A 19,021-nucleotide genomic window follows, 5' to 3' on the forward strand; every position below is an offset into this window, starting at 1 on the left:
AAGACAGACATGGCCCCTTGTGGCAGCACAGGCCATCACTCCACCATGGTTCCAGGTGACATCACCAACTACTTTTTTCAATCTTGTCCTCACTAGCCACATGTCTCTAGTTCTGACTTACTGCATTGTGCCCACATACTTTGGCTTTTTTTTTTTTTCCATTTCTCTACCCTTTCTGTATTCCTCTTAGTGTCACTCTCAGTTACTGAGTGTTTGTATTCAGCTCAGGAATGGTCTTAGCAGTCCTATGTTTCATGCAATACAGTGCCAGGCAAAGCTCATTTCAGTTGTGGTCTGCTTCCCCCCGAGGTCTGTGCATGTTAGATGGCCATCTTAGGCTAGCTCCCTGTTCAGACACCATGACACAGACTAGTGGTTGACTCAGGCTTATTTTCTTCTTGGAATACACTGATTATTCAGATGTTCATAAGATCAAAACATTGAACATAGGCATAATCTTTCATCCCTCTGGCACCTACTGATGCACATGTGACACAGCAGTCACATCTGCAAAGCCTCTAGGGGTAGGTGATATTTTTTTCTTTTATGGTATATGAATATAATATTTTTCTCCAAGTTGTCTTCCATCCTTAGTATTCTTTGTAGTCTATTGACAATTCTGGCAACTCTGACTTACATTTGTTTCACTAAGTTTCTCTTTAACTGTTTTAACTTTGATTGTTTATAATACTGCACATGCTTTTTTCTTAATTCTTTTAATATTGAAAATTAAAACTTGGGCTTTACCTGTTTCTCTGCTCTAGTTGCTAATAGATTGAATTGAATAGCACAATTTTATTTGAAACTTTTTCCCAGTGAGCTGCCCTTACTCAAGGGCTCAATCACATTGCATAAAACTTCTTTTCCCTGTCTACTTACTGGTGACCTGTACAAAAAACTCTCAGAGCTGTCTTCTTATTGTTGGCTTGAACCTTCTCTTATAATTCATATATAATTCATGCTGTCTTTTGTATTTTGTGCAATTAGTCATTTAGTCTCTTCTCTCTCTCTCTCTCTCTCTCTCTCTCTCTCTCTCTCTCTCTCTTTATCTATCTCTATATCTCTCCATTGTTATAGACCCTTCTTAATTTCCTGATTCTTGCCATTAATTGTAATGGAATTAATTTATAACAGTTCTTTAAAATCATTTCTTGATACAGAAAAGATGTAAAAGATTGGGGTCATTTCTTTTAAAATTGTCATTCAAGTCATTGTTTGACTTGAACCACTATTTAACCAACAAATTAAGACAGAATTCTGTGACTCTTCAAATGGAAGGACTTTAAGATTGTACTGTTTGAAATATTGTCCATAAGAAAATACTCAAATTGTCAATGTAGTATATATATCACTCTCACAGTGGGTAAATTAGCAGAGTGGTTAAGAATATGCCTAGCAGGTGAGGATACCTATGTTTGAGCTTCAGTAACAATAAGATAGAGAAACAAAAACTAAACATAACTAGAATAAGTTCTGAGCTAATCTACAAACCATATATATAAATATATATATATATTCAGTAGGCACAATTTTTCTAACTTCGGATACCACTTCCAGAATTTTTCAGATTAAGAAAGCTATCAATAGAGATTCTTAAAGTAGTTTATTTATATAGAAGAGATTATTAAATTGTATAAAATATTCTACCTTATGACAAATGTATCCATAAAATTTGGTAAGTACATCTAAGAGACATTGTGCACTGCATGGCTGGGAGCTATTTTTAACCTAGGAAGATGATATTTAGTTTCCACTCAGCAGGGAAAATAACAACAGCAATAACAGCAAACTCCTACTGCTAATCTCTAGGCACACTTTATCTAGGATTACTTTTTACCACTCAGAAATTGTTTAAATACCTGGGAAAGCAAATCATATCCCTCAGTGCCTACCCAGGAGAGAAGCATTTGAACCCTCTGGCCTCTTTTTAGTAATTGGAGCCTTTTAGCAAATTTATTTATATTTACAAAATACTTCAGTTAAAGAGCACTGACTTACATAGTGCTCTTTTCTAAGAGGAAGCACAAGAGATCATGTAGTAATTATTTTACCTTAATTTTTTCAGTAAACAAAGTTACTGTAGAAATGACCTGTTTGCTTAGATATAAAATGAGAATCATTTTTCATCATTGCTCAATTGTTTGACTTGAACCACTATTTAACCAACAAATTAAGACAGAATTCTATGACTCTTCAAATGGAAGGACTTTAAGATTGTACTGTTTGAAATATTGTCCATAAGAAAATACTCAACATTCACTATTCTTTTTCCACAATGTATCTGATAACTGCATTCTAAGAAATAGTAGTTTGCATAGTTACTAACAACACTTGTTGTTTTATAGACAAATGGCATTTCGAAGAGAAAACAATTTATATCCACATTTTTAAGTTTACATATGCCCCATTCCACCTTATAGACCATTTCTATACATATAGGATAATTACTACTAAAAAAGAAAGAGAGAAATCTTTTCACTAAATATTTTTTTACCAACTTTGATTTATAAAGTAAACTTGTAAATATTTTTCATGATATTATATGCCTCTAAAGAGAAAATATTATACAAGATGTAAGATGCTCAAAAAAAGATGGTTTGGTGTGTGTACGTATGTATGTATATATGTATGTATGTATGTATGTGTGTGCATGTATGTGTGTGTGTGCATGTAAGTATGTGTGTGTGTGCATGTATGTGTGTGTGTGCATGTATGTGTGTGTGTGTGTAGCTAGCCATCTATAAAGATAAATTGCTAGAAAGTTAAACAGCAAAAGGTATCTTTAAGGTATCTTTTATTTAGTAAGTAGCCAGAGTATCTTAGTAAATTATTTTGCTCTCAACATAGGCATATACAAATTCTTGTTTCCAGCCAGAGTTTTTAAAATACAACCAATGATATAAATCGAGTGTGAGACTCTATTCTCTTTACTGTCAACTGATTATAGAAGGAAAGTGTTATCTAATTCTAAACACTTTGAGTGTGTATATGTGTGTGCATATGTATGTGACTGTGCATGTGTGTGTGTGTGTTTGTGTGTTTTCTAGTGTTCTATAGTTCTATAAATATAAAGAGACAGTATGACAAAAGCAACTTTTATAAAAAAATCATAAAACTGGTGTCTTGTTTACAATTTCTTGGGCTTGGGCTTAGCCCAGTGTCATCATGGCAGGAGCATAGAGGTAAATGTAAGCATGGTGCTGGAGGAGTAGCTGAGAGGTTCACATCCTGATCCTCAGAGTGGGAGGAGAGTGTGGGGTCAATCTCATTCAAATCTCCATAGCTTTATTACCTATGAACTTTAATGTATCCTCTTTGTTGTCTACATCACTAATTCATGGTTCTCCCTCATTGTCCTGGGTTGTTGGAGCTAAATAGCACTACAGAGAGGCAGTTTTCAGTATTATTGTTTACTAAAATGGATTGGAGTTTTCTTGACCCAATTATTTACCAAAGCAAGTAGAATATTCAGGTCACGATCTGAGGCATGCTGAACACTCTAAAATTTCTTTGATGTAGAAAATAACAATTTTCTATTAATGCTTATGATGCAAACCAAACAGAACAGTATTGCAAGGAGGTTATAATTGTAAATTTGTGTTCACTAAAATGAACATGTAAAACTAAAATAATTTTAAATATTTTGCATACAAAACATACTTTATTACTGACTTATGAAGCATAAAATTGTATTTCTGCATTAGGCACAACATGGAGTGGTGAAGACATGTATATGGATAGAAACTGAATTTGCTTATTTGCTTCAATCATATTATACAGAATCAAGACTTTCAGTAATTGCCAAGATATCTTTTACAGGGGGAGAAGAATTTATTTTAGTTTACAATTCATAGCATAGCTCCTGTGTTAGGTAAGTTAACACAGCAGAAGCTTGAGGTATCAGGTCACACTGCATCCATATTCTAAAGCAGAGTGAAAATGAATTTCTGTATGCTAGTACTCAGCTCTCTTTCTCCAGCCCTGTATAATCCAGGATCCCTGCTGAGGGAATGGTGCTACCCATGGTGGAGGAAATGCCTCCATGATATCCAGCTGTAAGAGATTTTCTCAATTAGTGATAAAGGGTCGAAGGTACCATTGTGGGTGTTGCCATCCCTGGGTTTTGTAAGAAAGCAAGCCGAAGTAGTCAGGGGAAGCAAGCCAGTAAGTAACACACCTTCATGGTCTCTGCATCAGATCCTGCTTCCTGACCTGCTTGAATTCCAGTCCTGACTTTGTTTGGTGATAAAGAACAATGTGGATATGTAAGTAGAATATTTTTTTTTTCACCAACTTGCTTCTTGGTCATGATGTTTGTGCAGGAATAGAGACACTGACTAAAACTCTATCTCATAGTCAAAATCTGTGACCCATATATGTTCCTGTCTAAAAGAACTGCAGGGACAAAAGTGGAGAAGAGGTTGAGGGAAAGGAGATCCAAATTGAGATCCATCTTAAGAAGAGGCTCCAAAGCCTGACACTATTATTGATGCTATGGTGTACTTACAGACAGGAGCCTAGCATGGCTCCCCTCCAAGTGGCCCAACAAACAGCTGACTGTGACAGAAGAAGATACTTAGACCCAATGGATGAACTGATGTCTGGGACTTCTGTGGTTGATTAGGGAAAAGCTAGAAAAAGTTGAGGAGGAAGGTGTCCCCATAGGAAGACCAGCAGTCTCAACAACCTTAGACTCCCAAGATCTCTCAGACACTGAGCCACCAATCAGGCAACATACAGGAACTGATCTGAGACCTCAGACACATATACAGCAGAAGAATGTCTCAGCAAAAGAAGAGTTTACCTAACCCGTAAGAGACTTAAATGCAAGGGAATGACAAATATATTTTATTGGGATCAAAGACTGAGTTTTATAGCATTTTCAGCAAGTTGAGGACATTCAATTTTAATTTTTACCAAAGAGGAAATACATGAGTATTTAGAATTTCGATTGTCCCAAAGTAATTAAATTAAAATGAACTAAAAGGCCTGGGGTAACAGTGTAAAGCCTTATGTTCATAAAGGAAAAGAGCCTGTATCAACAGAGAACAGGTAAAGAACTTTGCAAAAGAAATGAAGAAAACTGATCTACAAGCCAAGGAGGCCAGACATAGGAGAAAAGTACTTAGTGTCAATACATTTTTTTGTGTGTGTCTTAAATCTTTAGTCCTCCATAATTGTTGGGTGAAATCTGTTGTTAAGGCAGCCTTGTCTCTAGTTCTTTATGAAGTCAGATCTGGAAAACTAATACACCATCTCAACTATTATTAAACATTCCAATATTGTTTTGACACTCCTTCAGGATTTTCTCACATGAAGTTTAATGTTCATTGTGTGAAAAATAAATTAAGATACATTCAGCAAAATGAATATGAGCAATGTGCAAGTGATCAAATATGAGCAGATGTGTACTGATCAAAATTAATTCTGGTGAATTTAAGACCAAATTCTGTTTCTTAAAATGAAAGGGATTTTGTCTATTCTTTTTTTCAGTTATCCTAGTGGCATGAGATACATTTCTAGACAGTCATCAGAGAAATCTAATAACATTAAATTATATTTAAAATAATCTTTCACAGAAGAGGCATTAGGTTTTAAGAAAACCATTTTGAAGTGTTGAAGAAATATAAATGACATTCCCTAAGTAATTTTTGTATAAAACAGGAAACTGCTGAAGTAAAGACAAATGTTCTGTTATGAGATTAGCCATGTAGACTGCATCATTATTGGATAGCTTTAGTTTTAGACCTGTTGAATGTAATGTGGACTATATAAAATATAGAATTTTAAAGATGATATAGTGAATTTTTAACATTTAACAAGCTTATAATATGCATTTATGAGATTGATGAAATCCATAATGACACAATTGATTACAAATTAGATAATTTTGAACCTGTGTGCATTCATTATATTTCTATATTTGTTATAATGTCTTATATTTATTAAAATATTGGTATTTTACAGGTAATCTAATGCTTTAAAGTTAGGCAGATGTATTTGCAGCTGCTCTATGTTGTTGAGCCATTTAATACTCAGCCACTTTCCTATTTTTAACAAGAGTGAGATTTTTGACTTGATAAAACTTTTGCAACATGTAAGTGTGGCCTCACATGAATAGTTTTAATAGGACCAACAACTTATTTATGGTTACATTAGTCTTTGGAGTACAATGAAGAGGTTAGCTTATTAATTAATTCATAAATATTGTGTTATGTCCTTGAATGATTACAATAATACATCTCAGATTTTGCTCTTAAAGAGTCAACAGGGTTTTAAAAGTTATACAAGGATGTATTTGAATTATCTCTATAGTTAATTATTATAATTATTTCAGTATCTCATCCTACCAAGATTTTGTTTTATGTGTTTGTTACTAAAAATTTCAAGGATATTAAAAAGCATAATATAGCATGCAGGATTTCAAGATTTTTATCAGTTATCATGTCACTGGTGTATTTAATTCAATTATATCCCCACCTGTTACTCCTTTCTTCTCTCATTTTTTAGAGTTTATAGATAATACAGCCAATACATAAGAAGAAATCTCATTTCATAATCATAGACATATATCTATCATATTTTAAATGTAATAATTATCAACTATTAAATGAGTAATGATTTTTCCACAATTGCCTGTTATTTTTAAAATTATTATATTTTCTTTTCTTTGTTTTTTCCTTTTCTTAGCATCTTGCAAACTCAGGTTCTTAAAATACTTATTACTTTGGTTAATGTTTTTTCTTTGTTAGCTACTGCTGCTTCATAGTAAGTCTTTGTTAAATACAGAAAATGCATGTGGATTTATTTTTGTTAGTCTTATGCTCTGTTCTTACCTTTCAGTGGAAATAAGTGTCTTAAGGATAGGTTTAGTTTGGATATCTTCTTCCCCAGAGTCTTTTATCCTCCTGTAGAGCAGAAAAGTATACACAGTTATTTGTTCAATAGTCAACTCAAAAGAAATCAAATACCATCCTGCCTGTACTTTAATAAAACTTCAGATTGAAAGTTATCTGATATCCTTTCATTTGTGCAAATTATCTGAACAAATTGAGAATGAAAGAGGGAACACTTTAGTTTTATGTGACAAAACAACTTGCTTCTTAAAAATAAGTCAATAAGAAAAAAATTCATTTAATGCATTTTTCTGCAACCACTTTACTAGCTTACATTAGAAATTTTAATTATATGAGTGGTTTGCTATCATGTTTTTCTGTGCAGTGGAACTGTAGTAATAGATGGGTCAGTCATAAACCACCATTTTAGTGTAGGAAATCAAACTTGTCTCCTCAGCAAAAAGGACACAATATTCTCAACTGCTCAGTCATCCAACCTGTTACCTCAGTTTTAAATACAAAGTATCTTTAGGTTGGGTTAACCTTTAAGGGATAGGAAAGTGATAGAGGTTTTGAAATATTTATAACCAAAAGAACGATAAAGTGGGCTTTGGAAACAGATTGCTTCCTGATGGCATCATCCTGACTGATCTGTCATTCAGGATGACTGAAGTCTTTAGACTCCTTTATTAAAAACAGCAAAAGTAGAATATAATGCATCAGTTTTACAGATATGGTCTCAATAACAAAACTGTAAATAAATGAGAAAGCAATTAAATCCAAAATTATGCTTGAGTGAAGTGAAAGAATCAGCCCACACAGCCTCTGGCCACACAACATGGCGGCTGAGCTGGGCAGAGCCGACACAGCTTAGATAGTTGGCTTGACCGGTAGGCGTTTTTAAATAATTACTTCAACACAAGTTATATACTAATTTTACATCCTACATTTACATTAAAACAACCACAAGTTTTTTTTTCTTTATTTCATTTCTTACTGGATATTTATGTATTTATATTTCAAATGTAAATGTTATCCCTTTTCCTTGTTTTCCCTCTGGAAGCCCCCTATCCCACCCCCCTCCCCGTTTCTATGAGGGTACTCCCTGCTCCCACCCACATACTCCCACCTCACCGCCCTGACTTTCTCCTACACTGGGAAATCAAGCCTTCACAGGACCAAGGACCTCTCTTCCTATTGATGCCAAACAATGCCATCCTCTGCTACATATGTGGGTGGAGCCATGGGTCCCTCCATGTGTACTTTTTGGTTGGTGGTTTAGTTCTGGGAGCTCTGGAGGATCTTGCTGGTTGATATTGTTGTTCTTCCTATGGTGTTGCAAACCCCTTCAGCTTCTACAGTCTTCTCTCTAACTCCTCCATTAGGATCTCTGTGCTCAGTTCAATGATTGGCTGTGAGCATCCTCCTCAACTGCAACTTTTGAGTTCATATTTGTGTCTGAGAAATAATATTGTATTTCCTTGATAAGAAATTATTCAATTTGAAGGGAGCCGTCTATAACGTTGAGAACATTCACAGTGATTTGAAAATACTAGTTCCAAAATATTGTTTCATAAAAAGGAATAGATGTCTCAGCAGCCCCAATTTGTTGCTAGATTCACAAAATAATTCTTGAAAGTTGCTACTTTTTAGTGTATATTGGAATCCCAAAGAAATAGGTTCTAATTCCAGTGCAGGAACATCTTAGCAACAGGATCAATGAACTCACCTGCTAAATGAGTTCAAACAAATGAGGACAAACAGGTAAAATGCAAAATCTTCCTTCTTTTCCATTCTTTTCTGTTAGCTGCTATGTAGAGGCATGAGTCTTGTTTCCAGTGGGCCTTCTACTTTCAAATAATCAAGCCTAAAGCATTCCTCCAAGGTGTTAGTGTTGTAGTTGATCCCAAATAATAGTCCAATAGGCAACCAAAAATATAAAATACGTAAAGTTCTGTTAGATATTTAGCTAGAACTGTTTTAATTCTCTTCCTCTTTATAGAGATGGTTTCTTTATGCATTTAATTCTTTGTTTATTAGAGAAAAATCTTCCATTTCATGAGGTCTTATTTGTTAACTGGTAGCAGTATTTTCTGAACAACTGGATACTTACAAAGAAAGTTTACCTCTGCTTTCTAGGGATTTTTCTTTCTTTTTTTAGTTTTTACAAATATATAATGTAAAATTTGTCATAGCTGTATATACACTAAAATTGTAAAAATAAGTAATAAAGTTGAATTGAAATTTAAAATAGGAAATATATTATTTTTAATTTTTTTCTTTTATTTCTGAGATTATATTTACAGAATTTCTCTCTTCTCCTTTCTCCAGTATTTTCCATATTATGATCCTGTGCTTCTTCAAATGTATGGCCTTTTAAAAATTTAAATTTGTCGTATTGTAATTGTCTCTTCTATTTCTTCAGATAGAGAGATGAGATGAAAGTCAAACCCCAGCATAGTGTTTCTATATAACAATCCCTAAGCCTAGACTTGGGAATTAAGTCACCTTTTCTTGCTCTTTCTATAATCTGGCTGGCTGCTTCAACTCAGCTGTTCTGGCAAAAATCCCTTTCCAAGCTGACTGATTCAAATCAGCTTCTCTTCATTTCTCAGTGAGTTGTGCTGCTCAGCATCAGACTAACTCTGGAAATTTGTTTTAATCTGGTTCCTTTTTATTTTCTCAAGCTTCAACTGCTTCTGCTGACAAGAACTGCACACATTGAACAGAACTCACAAAATTACTCAACTGAACTCCACTGCACCACCACCACCACACCAAATGTACTGACTGAACTGACTAGAACTCCACTGCAGTGCCTAAAGTCAACTGACCACAACTCATTGAACCTTTCTCCCTTCTTGACTCCCTCTGCACTGCTCTTAAGTAGCCTCTTTTTTTCTGTCTGTCTCATATAAGTTATCCTATCTCTGACTCATTCTTTCAAATCTTCTCTGATGGTCCCTTTTTCTGCCCTTGAATTTGATGTCACTTTCCAACTCTACCTTCATTGTTCAAGATTAGTGGTGTATACTAAGGGTGTGTCTGATTCCAGCCAGAAGAATTAAAGTTGTGTTGTGTGTCTGCATTCCAGCTGGATTACACAGACCTAGTTCGTTGGAGTTTATACCTCGCGAGAACAGTCATGTTACTGGATTAAGATTTCTCTACAATTTTATGTGCATCTACATACATGTTTATTTTAAAATACAAGCTTTTCTGTCTGTGTAATGATACCTGTATGTTTTCAGGACTAACCCTTAGCTATTGAACAATTGGTGTGTCCTTCCCCGGAGTAGACTGTTAAATCCATTCTTAGTATCCCTTAGTAGCTTGTGGATGTTTTGTTTAGTGCTGAGGCCTGGTGGTCTGTCCCATCCATTTTTACATTTGTATTGTTTCTGTTCTGATCAGTAGTAGGTGGTCATGGGTCATGTTGCTAAGAATTTATAGGTATAGCTTCTGGAACTACTAGGAGACATGGTCTTTCGGGACTCTGTACCCTCTGGCTCTTCCAGTCTTTCTGTCCTAGGTGAGATAGTGTTTTGTAGAAGTATCCACTGGCACAGGGCTCAACAGCTCTGCATTTTGATTAGTTGTGGTTTTCTGTAATGCTCTTTATCTATTGGAAAGAGAAGATTCCTTGGTGACAGTACAACTATACTTATCTCTGCATTAAAAAAAAATACTGAGAGTTTTAGGGATTATGCTGGTTTAGTAAATTCGTGGCTACAGATTTTCCTCTAAGATTTTTTTATTTCACTAGCCTTGGATAGTTTGCTAGGTTTTCAGTAGCAGGCATAATTAATCAGGTTGAATCTGTCTTAAGTCTAATTAGAGAGCCGTTGGTTATCACTAAGGTATCTATGCCATGAGCTACATTTTTGATTCAACATTACTTATATCTGTGTACCTTAGCTTTTCTGTATTTAAATGCAAATTAAATTTGTATAGACTATGGCCTACTTCCTTACTAGACCATTGGTTGGTTTGATGATTATTTCCCTTGGACAAGAAAATTATTTCACTGTACTTGTTTTATCTGCGATAAATAACATATTACTTAATGAGAAAATGATAAAACTGAAGCAAATATTGTAAGGGAAGGACTTGACAAGCTTTGCTCTGTAAGTGTAGAAAACAGGGAGAGCAATCAGGCTGATGATAACAGTTTAGCCAAGGGTGATAATCCCCATTTCATCAACTACATTTAAACAACTGAGTTTCCCATTTCCTCCAAAGCACTTTGCACATGTCACAGCACAAATTAGTGAAGTCTAAATTTCAGCTTAAGGCTCTATGTGTCATTTAACAGCATACATTTGCTAACTGTAGCCAAAAAGCAGGCTTCCATCAGGGACTCTGAAACTCCTCATTTAAATAAGAATGGGAAGTTAATTGTGTTACAGATATTCTGGTCTCCCCAAGGAGTTCATTAAGCATGCTGAACATGCTGAGATTATAAGTTAACTGTCACTTCTGAGAAATTGCTAAAATTCCACTTCAGATACAACACCGTTGGCAATAACAAGCATAATTTAATGCATACATTGCTCAGAATCTGAGGCGAGCTTCCATTGAAATTGTATCCTCTGTGATTCCCAAATTCATCTCGAAATACTTATGTACTTAATGCCTGAGAATTAACCAATCCAACAGTCTTTCAACCTGCCTGCTCCCTGTCCTTACACTGTTGAATAATGTACATGCAGGTTTTAGTTACTTAAAACAATCTGTGACACCTTGGAGCTTGTCTACTTTTCAGAAATGAAAATAATTAAAGATGAAGTAGAAAACTGGCAGAGAATAAAGACAGACTCTAAAAACAATAAAATCTAAAATACACATTAATATATATTAATATGTATGTTTAAATTTGTATAATATATTGTCATAATCCTAATAATTTAGAAAGTCATAAAGATAGCCATAAGGACCTGAGGATTTTAGTATTTTTTATATAGTGCCAAATCACATGGTACTACCCAAAACTCCAAATCTTATGGTAAAATTATCTTATGATTTATAAAATGTTTATCCAGTTATAATTAGAACACAGATTGGGAAAGTGGCTTAGAGTTCAAAGTACTTGCTGCCCAAGCATGAGTACCAGATGGTCCACCTCTCAGTCAAGCCTCAGAAGGATTCCCAGAAGAAACTGACTATGCTATATTGTTAAGTTCCTATTTTCTATGAACAACGTAGAAGAGGAATGGAGTAGATTTCTGGCATGAGCTTGGGCCTCCCTTGTACATGTGTATGTAACATGTATACGTGCACATATACACTTGTGCTCACAGATATGCAAACACACATACACAGGCACAGCACAAATGACAAATTGAGAAGAAAACAAAGTTTTTGAATTTCACTGATTTAAATACTTTTTTTCTGAATTATAAAGGATGCAACCATAAAGTTATAACAAATATTGATTTATGATTTTCACCTTTTGCAGTTTGTTTCCTCTAGCATAAGCAAGAATGTCTCTGCTTTACATGACTGTCATATTCAGAAGTTATATTCAGAAGTAAAATATATGTAGTAATCTAAGAAAATTATTTAAGATTATGACATAATGATAGAAGAAAACCATGTAGTTACTATGACATTTTTTATTTTTGTATTTTTTACTTGTTCACTTTATATTCCACTCACTGTCCCCCACTTGGTCACTCTTCTCTCACAATCCTTCCCCCGATCCTCCATCTTCTTCTCCCCTGAGCATGTGGGAGAACCCCTGGATATCCCCCCACCCTGGCACAGTGTATCTTCTGCATCCTTTCCCACTAAGGCCAGACAAGGCAGCCCAGGTAGAAGAATATATTTCAAGGACAGGCAATAGGTTTTAGAATAGCCCCTACTCCACTTGTCCAGAACCCACATGAAAACCCACAGGAATTAATAACAGTAAAAAACTGAATCAGAATTGATTAGTAAGAATGAATTTATGAATCACATTTTCATGTGTTGCAACTGGAAGAAAACAAAAAGGATAGCAGGTTTTCTAACCAAACCATACTATAAAATTTTATGACTAAAAGGGTATTTGAATTCAAAACACTTTATCTCCAAAATAAATATATAAATTAATATATCTTGATTTTTACAAGGGGATGTATATTTAAAATTAACTCATTATATTTGAAAAAGAATTATAATTTTATATTTTATTGTAGTGGCTTTAGTAATATACACATTTAATCTAGGTAGTCATTTGAAATCTTTATTAGCTTTTAAAACTCTTAATTTTAAAATATACATTTCATTATATTTTATGATTTAGGGTCTTTAAGGTAGATGTGAAACTCTACATACACTTTTTTGTGCATATATGTGTAAATACATGTCAAAATACGCTATATTTAGTGTGGTGTTTTGCATGAGAATGGCCCCCCACAGACAGTATATTTGGTGCTCTGAACTCAGCTGATGGAATTGTCTAGAAAAAATTAGGTGGTATGGTCTTATCGCTGGACATATATCATTGTGGTTGGTTGGGCTTGAGGTTTATAAAGCCACGCCATTCCCAAATAGCTCTCTGACTCCTATTTGCAAATAAGTATATAAGTCAGACCTCAGGTACTGCTCTAGAACCAGGCTTGCCTTCTTACTGACGTACTCTTTACCATGGCAGTCATGGAATCTCATGCTGAAACTGTAAGCTCCCAATATTTTATGTCTTTTAGAAGTTTTCTTGGTCATAGTGCCATATTTTTGCAAGAGAAAAGTGAAATAAGATTAAAATTGGTGCCAGAGAATGGACTATTTCTATGAATGCCTTGAAGATGCTGGTTTTAGAGGAATGTGGAAGACTTTGATCTAGGAAAGTGGTTGAATATTTTAAGTGAAACTAGTGGGTCATTTTTGAAGAAGCTTTGAAGACAGTAGAACTGTGGTCAATTCATACTGCTAATGTCCAGGAAGGCTACAGCAGGAAGCTGTGAAGGTAAATCTTGAGTTGTGCTATAGATCACAAGATGTTGGAGATGATAGAGCCATGGAAACCTGCCCCAGAGCACTATGCTCAGGGAGTGTTTTCAGAAAAAGAGACAAACATGTATTGCAGTAACAAGTATAGAAGGGAATAGCCATCAAAATGATTGGCATCAGAATTAGAACTACAGAATTTAGAATTTTCTCTCTTCTCGTTCTTCTTTTCTTCTTTTTTTAATCTTACATTTGTCTAGGGCTCTTTCATTATGTCCCATTATGCATGTTTGGACTGGTAATATATATTCCACACTGCCATATACTGAATATATGTAATTTGCTTTATTATTATTATTTTTATAGAAGGTTACAAGTAAAAGATCAACTTGAGTCTCATAAGAGACTGTGGGTGTTGAAACTGCATTGAAAGTGTGAAAGAAATATGGGTTCTTTTAAAATCAGACAAAGTACATTTGTATTATGACATGGTCATAAGGTGACTGGGACCTTTCAGTGAAATTACTATTTTGAAGAAAGAACAATGTTGTAAGGAGTGGCTTTCTGGTTTTAAAAGCTCATTAATTTTTCAGTTAGCTCTCTGCCTTCTAGTTTTCAATAAATATAGAAATTCTCAACGACTTCAACTTCATATTTGCCTGCCTGGTGCCATGCCTACACTATTATAGTCTTGTATTCACCCTGTGAAAAGGGAAGCCTTCAGTAAACTCTTCCATAAATTTCCTTGATCAGGATGCCTTATCATGGCAATATAAAAGTAATATATATTAATATGTATATAATTTAACAAAGGTTAATTGCCAGGTATTCCAGAATAAAAGCAAGAGGTTTAAACAAAGGGCAGGGAAAGCCTGTTTGGACTTAAGTAATGGGATAAAAAGATAAGTAGTACACAAAGTTTCATTTCCAGCTATATGGATTTTTATAAGGAAATTGCCTTTTAAGGAAAAGGTTTAGTAATAATATGCTAATAATAAGTATTATATTCATACATGCTATCAAGCTGGGAGGCCAAAACTGCAGAATTTACCTTCCTTTAAATTCTTTTGTCACGTTTTTCTGTTGAAATTTTTACTCTTTTCTCAAATTTGAAACACAAGAAATTTCACTTTGCAGAAATAAGTGGTATGTGCACCTGTTTTGTTTTATGAATATGTTCAGGAACATAGTTTGAGTATATTTATATTTTCAAATTGATTTCAGAACAGTTGTGTAGAATTTACTACCACATAAAGACAAAACTTAAAGCTAAGCTTATTTACCATCATTAAGACAAACAAGCTTCAATTTTCATTCACAGACACATACATACACACATTTAAATATTCTTAAAGCAGTTTTTAAATACTCATCAACCAATGTTTACTAAGCATCTGAGTATCATGTATCCAATGCATAGTTTAAACAATTGATGGCTATATAGAACACACACACACACACACACACACACACACACACATACACACAAACATTACTCACCACAGACAATGGTACACTACCTCATATGCAGAGATGTACTACAAACATATTACATAACTTTCAGATTTTATTTTAACAAGTCATGGCATTTAAGCACTCAAGGTATTTCAACATAACATGACTGACAGTAAACTGGTTTTAGATTAAATAATCAGTGGAAATATTTAAGGCTCTTTTCTTACCTATAATAAATCTGATACAATTTCCAAAGCCCCTCACATTGATGAGAAGTTTGAAGTGATTTTGGAATGAAGCTAAAAACCAAATACTGCTTAGGGTAAATATATTTATTGATTGGTTTGAATTGTGTTAAGATCTTAGCAGGGTTCTGAGTAAGGGTAAAATATATGGTAGCAGAGTCTGCCATAATCAATTAGAAATATTTCAGTATTTCAATAGCAATAACAGTCATCATTAACTTATTTAATTATTTACATATTGTTTTAAGTATTTGATTTTTGAATGTGTGAAAGAGATGTGTATATCTGTGTGTTAACTTCATGTATGTATGTTTGTGACTGTAAACATGGTTTACCTGGAGTGTTTCTGGAATTCAGAAAACAAGCTTGGGCTTGTTTAGCTTCCAAGTTGTCTTTTCAAACAAGATCTCTCTTGTGGCTGACTGCTAAATGTGTGCAGGCCAATGGGCCTGAGAGAATCAGATGTCTATCTTGTCCCTGCTTATCACCTCACCTTCCTGTAGCTGCGTTCTTGTATTATAGATACATACACCACTGTGTCTGTTATTTAAATGTGCTATAGGTACATGAATTAGGTTACTATGTATAGCAAGTAAATGTCTGAAACATCCCCTAAGAGTTGAATGACTTTGAAGAACATAGTGATAATTGTAAATATTTGTGATACAAATATTTGTAATTGCCTCTTAGTTGGCAGAATTGTATATACTAAATAATTAAGTAAGGAATGTTCCACAATATTCAGTTGTAATTAAATTTAGATATGGAGCATAGAGGATAATCCAGTTCTCATAGTGATTGTCTTGGAAAACACAGGAACTCAACTTTGATATGGAGCACCAACAAAATAAATCAAGGCATCATGACACACATTTGTAATCCCAGACCTAAAAGGTAAAGACAGGTGAGAAGGCAAACATGTTATCATACTGGTTGACTCCAAATGCACAAGGAGACTGAGATCTTGCCTTTAAAAAATGCATTGTAGCTAAGCAATATCATCTCAGGATTTGATGTTGTTCTCTGGCTTCCACATAGATAAACAGACACATGTGTGCATAGGGATCATTACACACTGGAACATTGATAAGAAAGTATAGATAGGTAGACTGCTTATTCTATAATTGACCATTGGCAACATATGCTTAAAGAGGAGAGAAACATTACAACTATCTAAATGTGACTCTATTCATGTTCTAAACACTAAAAGCAGATTATCAAATTCTGATTTTTCCCATAGCTATTCTCTTTAATAAACCTCTCTATGCCATGTGCATGTCAAATTGTCATAGGATCAACATGTTCTTTCAAGTGTTATTTCTTCAACACAGAGTTTTGACTTCTATTGATATGGACAATAAAGTTAGGAACTTGATTTTATGAAAGTGCAATTCATATTTCTCATGGAAGATTTACATACAGTCTTTTATCATCACAATGTATGTACTAAGACTGTGCAGGCCCTTTCATTCTAATGATTCTCACTTTCATGTATTCCCTCTGCATTGGATACATCTCAAAATTCAGGCTGTACATTTCTACTTGAAACAATATGGTAAGTCTGGAAAACCAGGCTAGAGTGAAAACCTGCTTTTCACATAATTCTATAGATATAGAAGGAACTTTTAAATTTTAATTTTATATTTTTCTATTAGATTTTTACCAGTGAAATAATTCCAGAACTAACAGAAATGAAAATGTAAGATATAAATTTATAAAGATGCCTTAAATCATGCCCCTAAATGATACTGAGGAGAAATAATTTTTACTATTTTAAGACAACAGTATTTTTAATATAGAATTTATATTAATTAGTGGGAATAATATTGTTAAATAACCATCTTATTAATATTGTACCTATAACATTCCCTAGTTGCTAGATCCTTTCTCTAAACATTAATTATCCATACAAGTTTCTGTAAGATCTGAAGTTTTAAAACAACATCATTCTTTTATAATGACATTTTAAAAAGGTTATGGTCACTTTAATTTCTAAGTGTACTTAAAACAAATATTTCCCCTCTTATTTCTCATATTGTCAGTTTTTACATTAAGATTTTGTTTACCATCTGTTCATGTTTTACTAGGTCTGTTAGAGAATTAAAATGTATCCTAATGGACATTCCCTTAAGCACCAAATCTTTTATTCTCTGCCACCATAAACAAAAATCAATAAATGAAGAAAACATTACTATCGATTCTAGATTTATCACAATAACAGTATTTTATACTTTGTGTCTTTCTCCTAAAAATTATGTGTGCAACATTTTCAATAGCTACTTTCAAGTCATGCATCTTATGTTACAGCCAAATACCTTAAGTCAGCTAAATCTTAACCAATGCATTTGAAATGCTTTGCTCCTAGTACATTTACAAATAGAGACCATGAAATTCCACTTTGCTTTTCTATCAAGACCTGTTACTCAATAATAAAGCAGGCATTCATGACATTTCTGTACATTATGGTCATTTAAATAACTGAACGATTTTACATATGTAAATGAGACGTTAAATGCATTAAGGGTAATTATAACCATGGATGCATATCATGGACTGTTTCACTAAGGGGTTCTCTAATAGCTCAATAGTGGTAGTAATATATAAGTTTATAACATGTAGACCTATTGAACGCTGTGGCTAAAAGCAATAGGGAAAGTCACATATTATTGTGTGCTGTTCTCTGGTTCATTTTTCCAAGTGTTTATTGATACTTCAGGGATGGTATTTTTCTTATATATTTCCTGGGTATTTCTCCAATGATTAAGAAGGCTTTACTGATTGTATCTGAGATGAAAACATTCAGTGATTTTTGTCTTCATTTAAGGTAACACCCTGTTCCCTCTCATTCTTATTTGTCTTTATAACTCACATATCAGTGTATGTTGCAATATCAATAGAAATTATTCATCTATGTATGCTTTAACCTTATAAACATCTTCAGTAAAGTGGCTCACACAAATCAGTAGCCTTCTTATACTCAAAGGATAAATAGCCTGTCAAATAAATTAGGGGAAAGGACAGCCTTTACAATAGTCACAAATAACATAAAATACCTTGAAGTGGCTCTGACAAAGCAAGTGAAAGATCTGTATGACAAGAACTTTAAGTCTCTTAAGAAAGAAATTGAAGAAGTTTTAAGAAGATTAAAGATCTCTCCTGCTCATGGATTGGCAGGATTGATATACTAAAAATGGCTGTCTTGCTGAAAGCAATATACAGATTCGATGCAATCTCCATCAAAATTCCAGCTCATTTTTTCAGAGTTAGAAAGAGCAATTTGCAAATTCATTTGGGAAAAACAAAATCCCAGGATTGTGAAAACTATTCTCAACAATAGAAGAACTTCTGGGGGGAAATAACCATCCTTGACCTGATGAAACAAACTAACCAAGACATTCTGCGAAGTTCACATTCCAGCCAAGTGAATCTATTTGCCTTGTTTCCATAGTCCTAATTTTTGTCTATGTTGTTACAATGTTTAAAATGTATAATTGTAGAAATATTATATAAAACAAATTGCTTATAATGGTCTTTTCCTCACTTAATGCTACATAT

At 33.9% G+C, this 19,021-nt stretch overlaps 1 non-coding gene across 1 annotated transcript; it reads right to left on the reverse strand.

Annotated features, from left to right (window-relative positions):
- Nucleotides 1-397: 397 nt before the first annotated feature.
- Nucleotides 398-529, reverse strand: LOC117706424 (small nucleolar RNA SNORA17). The gene has a single exon (XR_004606531.1). It is a non-coding gene; the product is annotated as a small nucleolar RNA SNORA17 (small nucleolar RNA).
- Nucleotides 530-19,021: the final 18,492 nt, after the last annotated feature.

This window comes from Arvicanthis niloticus, chromosome 3, assembly GCF_011762505.2.
Source record: "Arvicanthis niloticus isolate mArvNil1 chromosome 3, mArvNil1.pat.X, whole genome shotgun sequence".
Classification (NCBI taxonomy): domain Eukaryota; kingdom Metazoa; phylum Chordata; class Mammalia; order Rodentia; family Muridae; genus Arvicanthis; species Arvicanthis niloticus.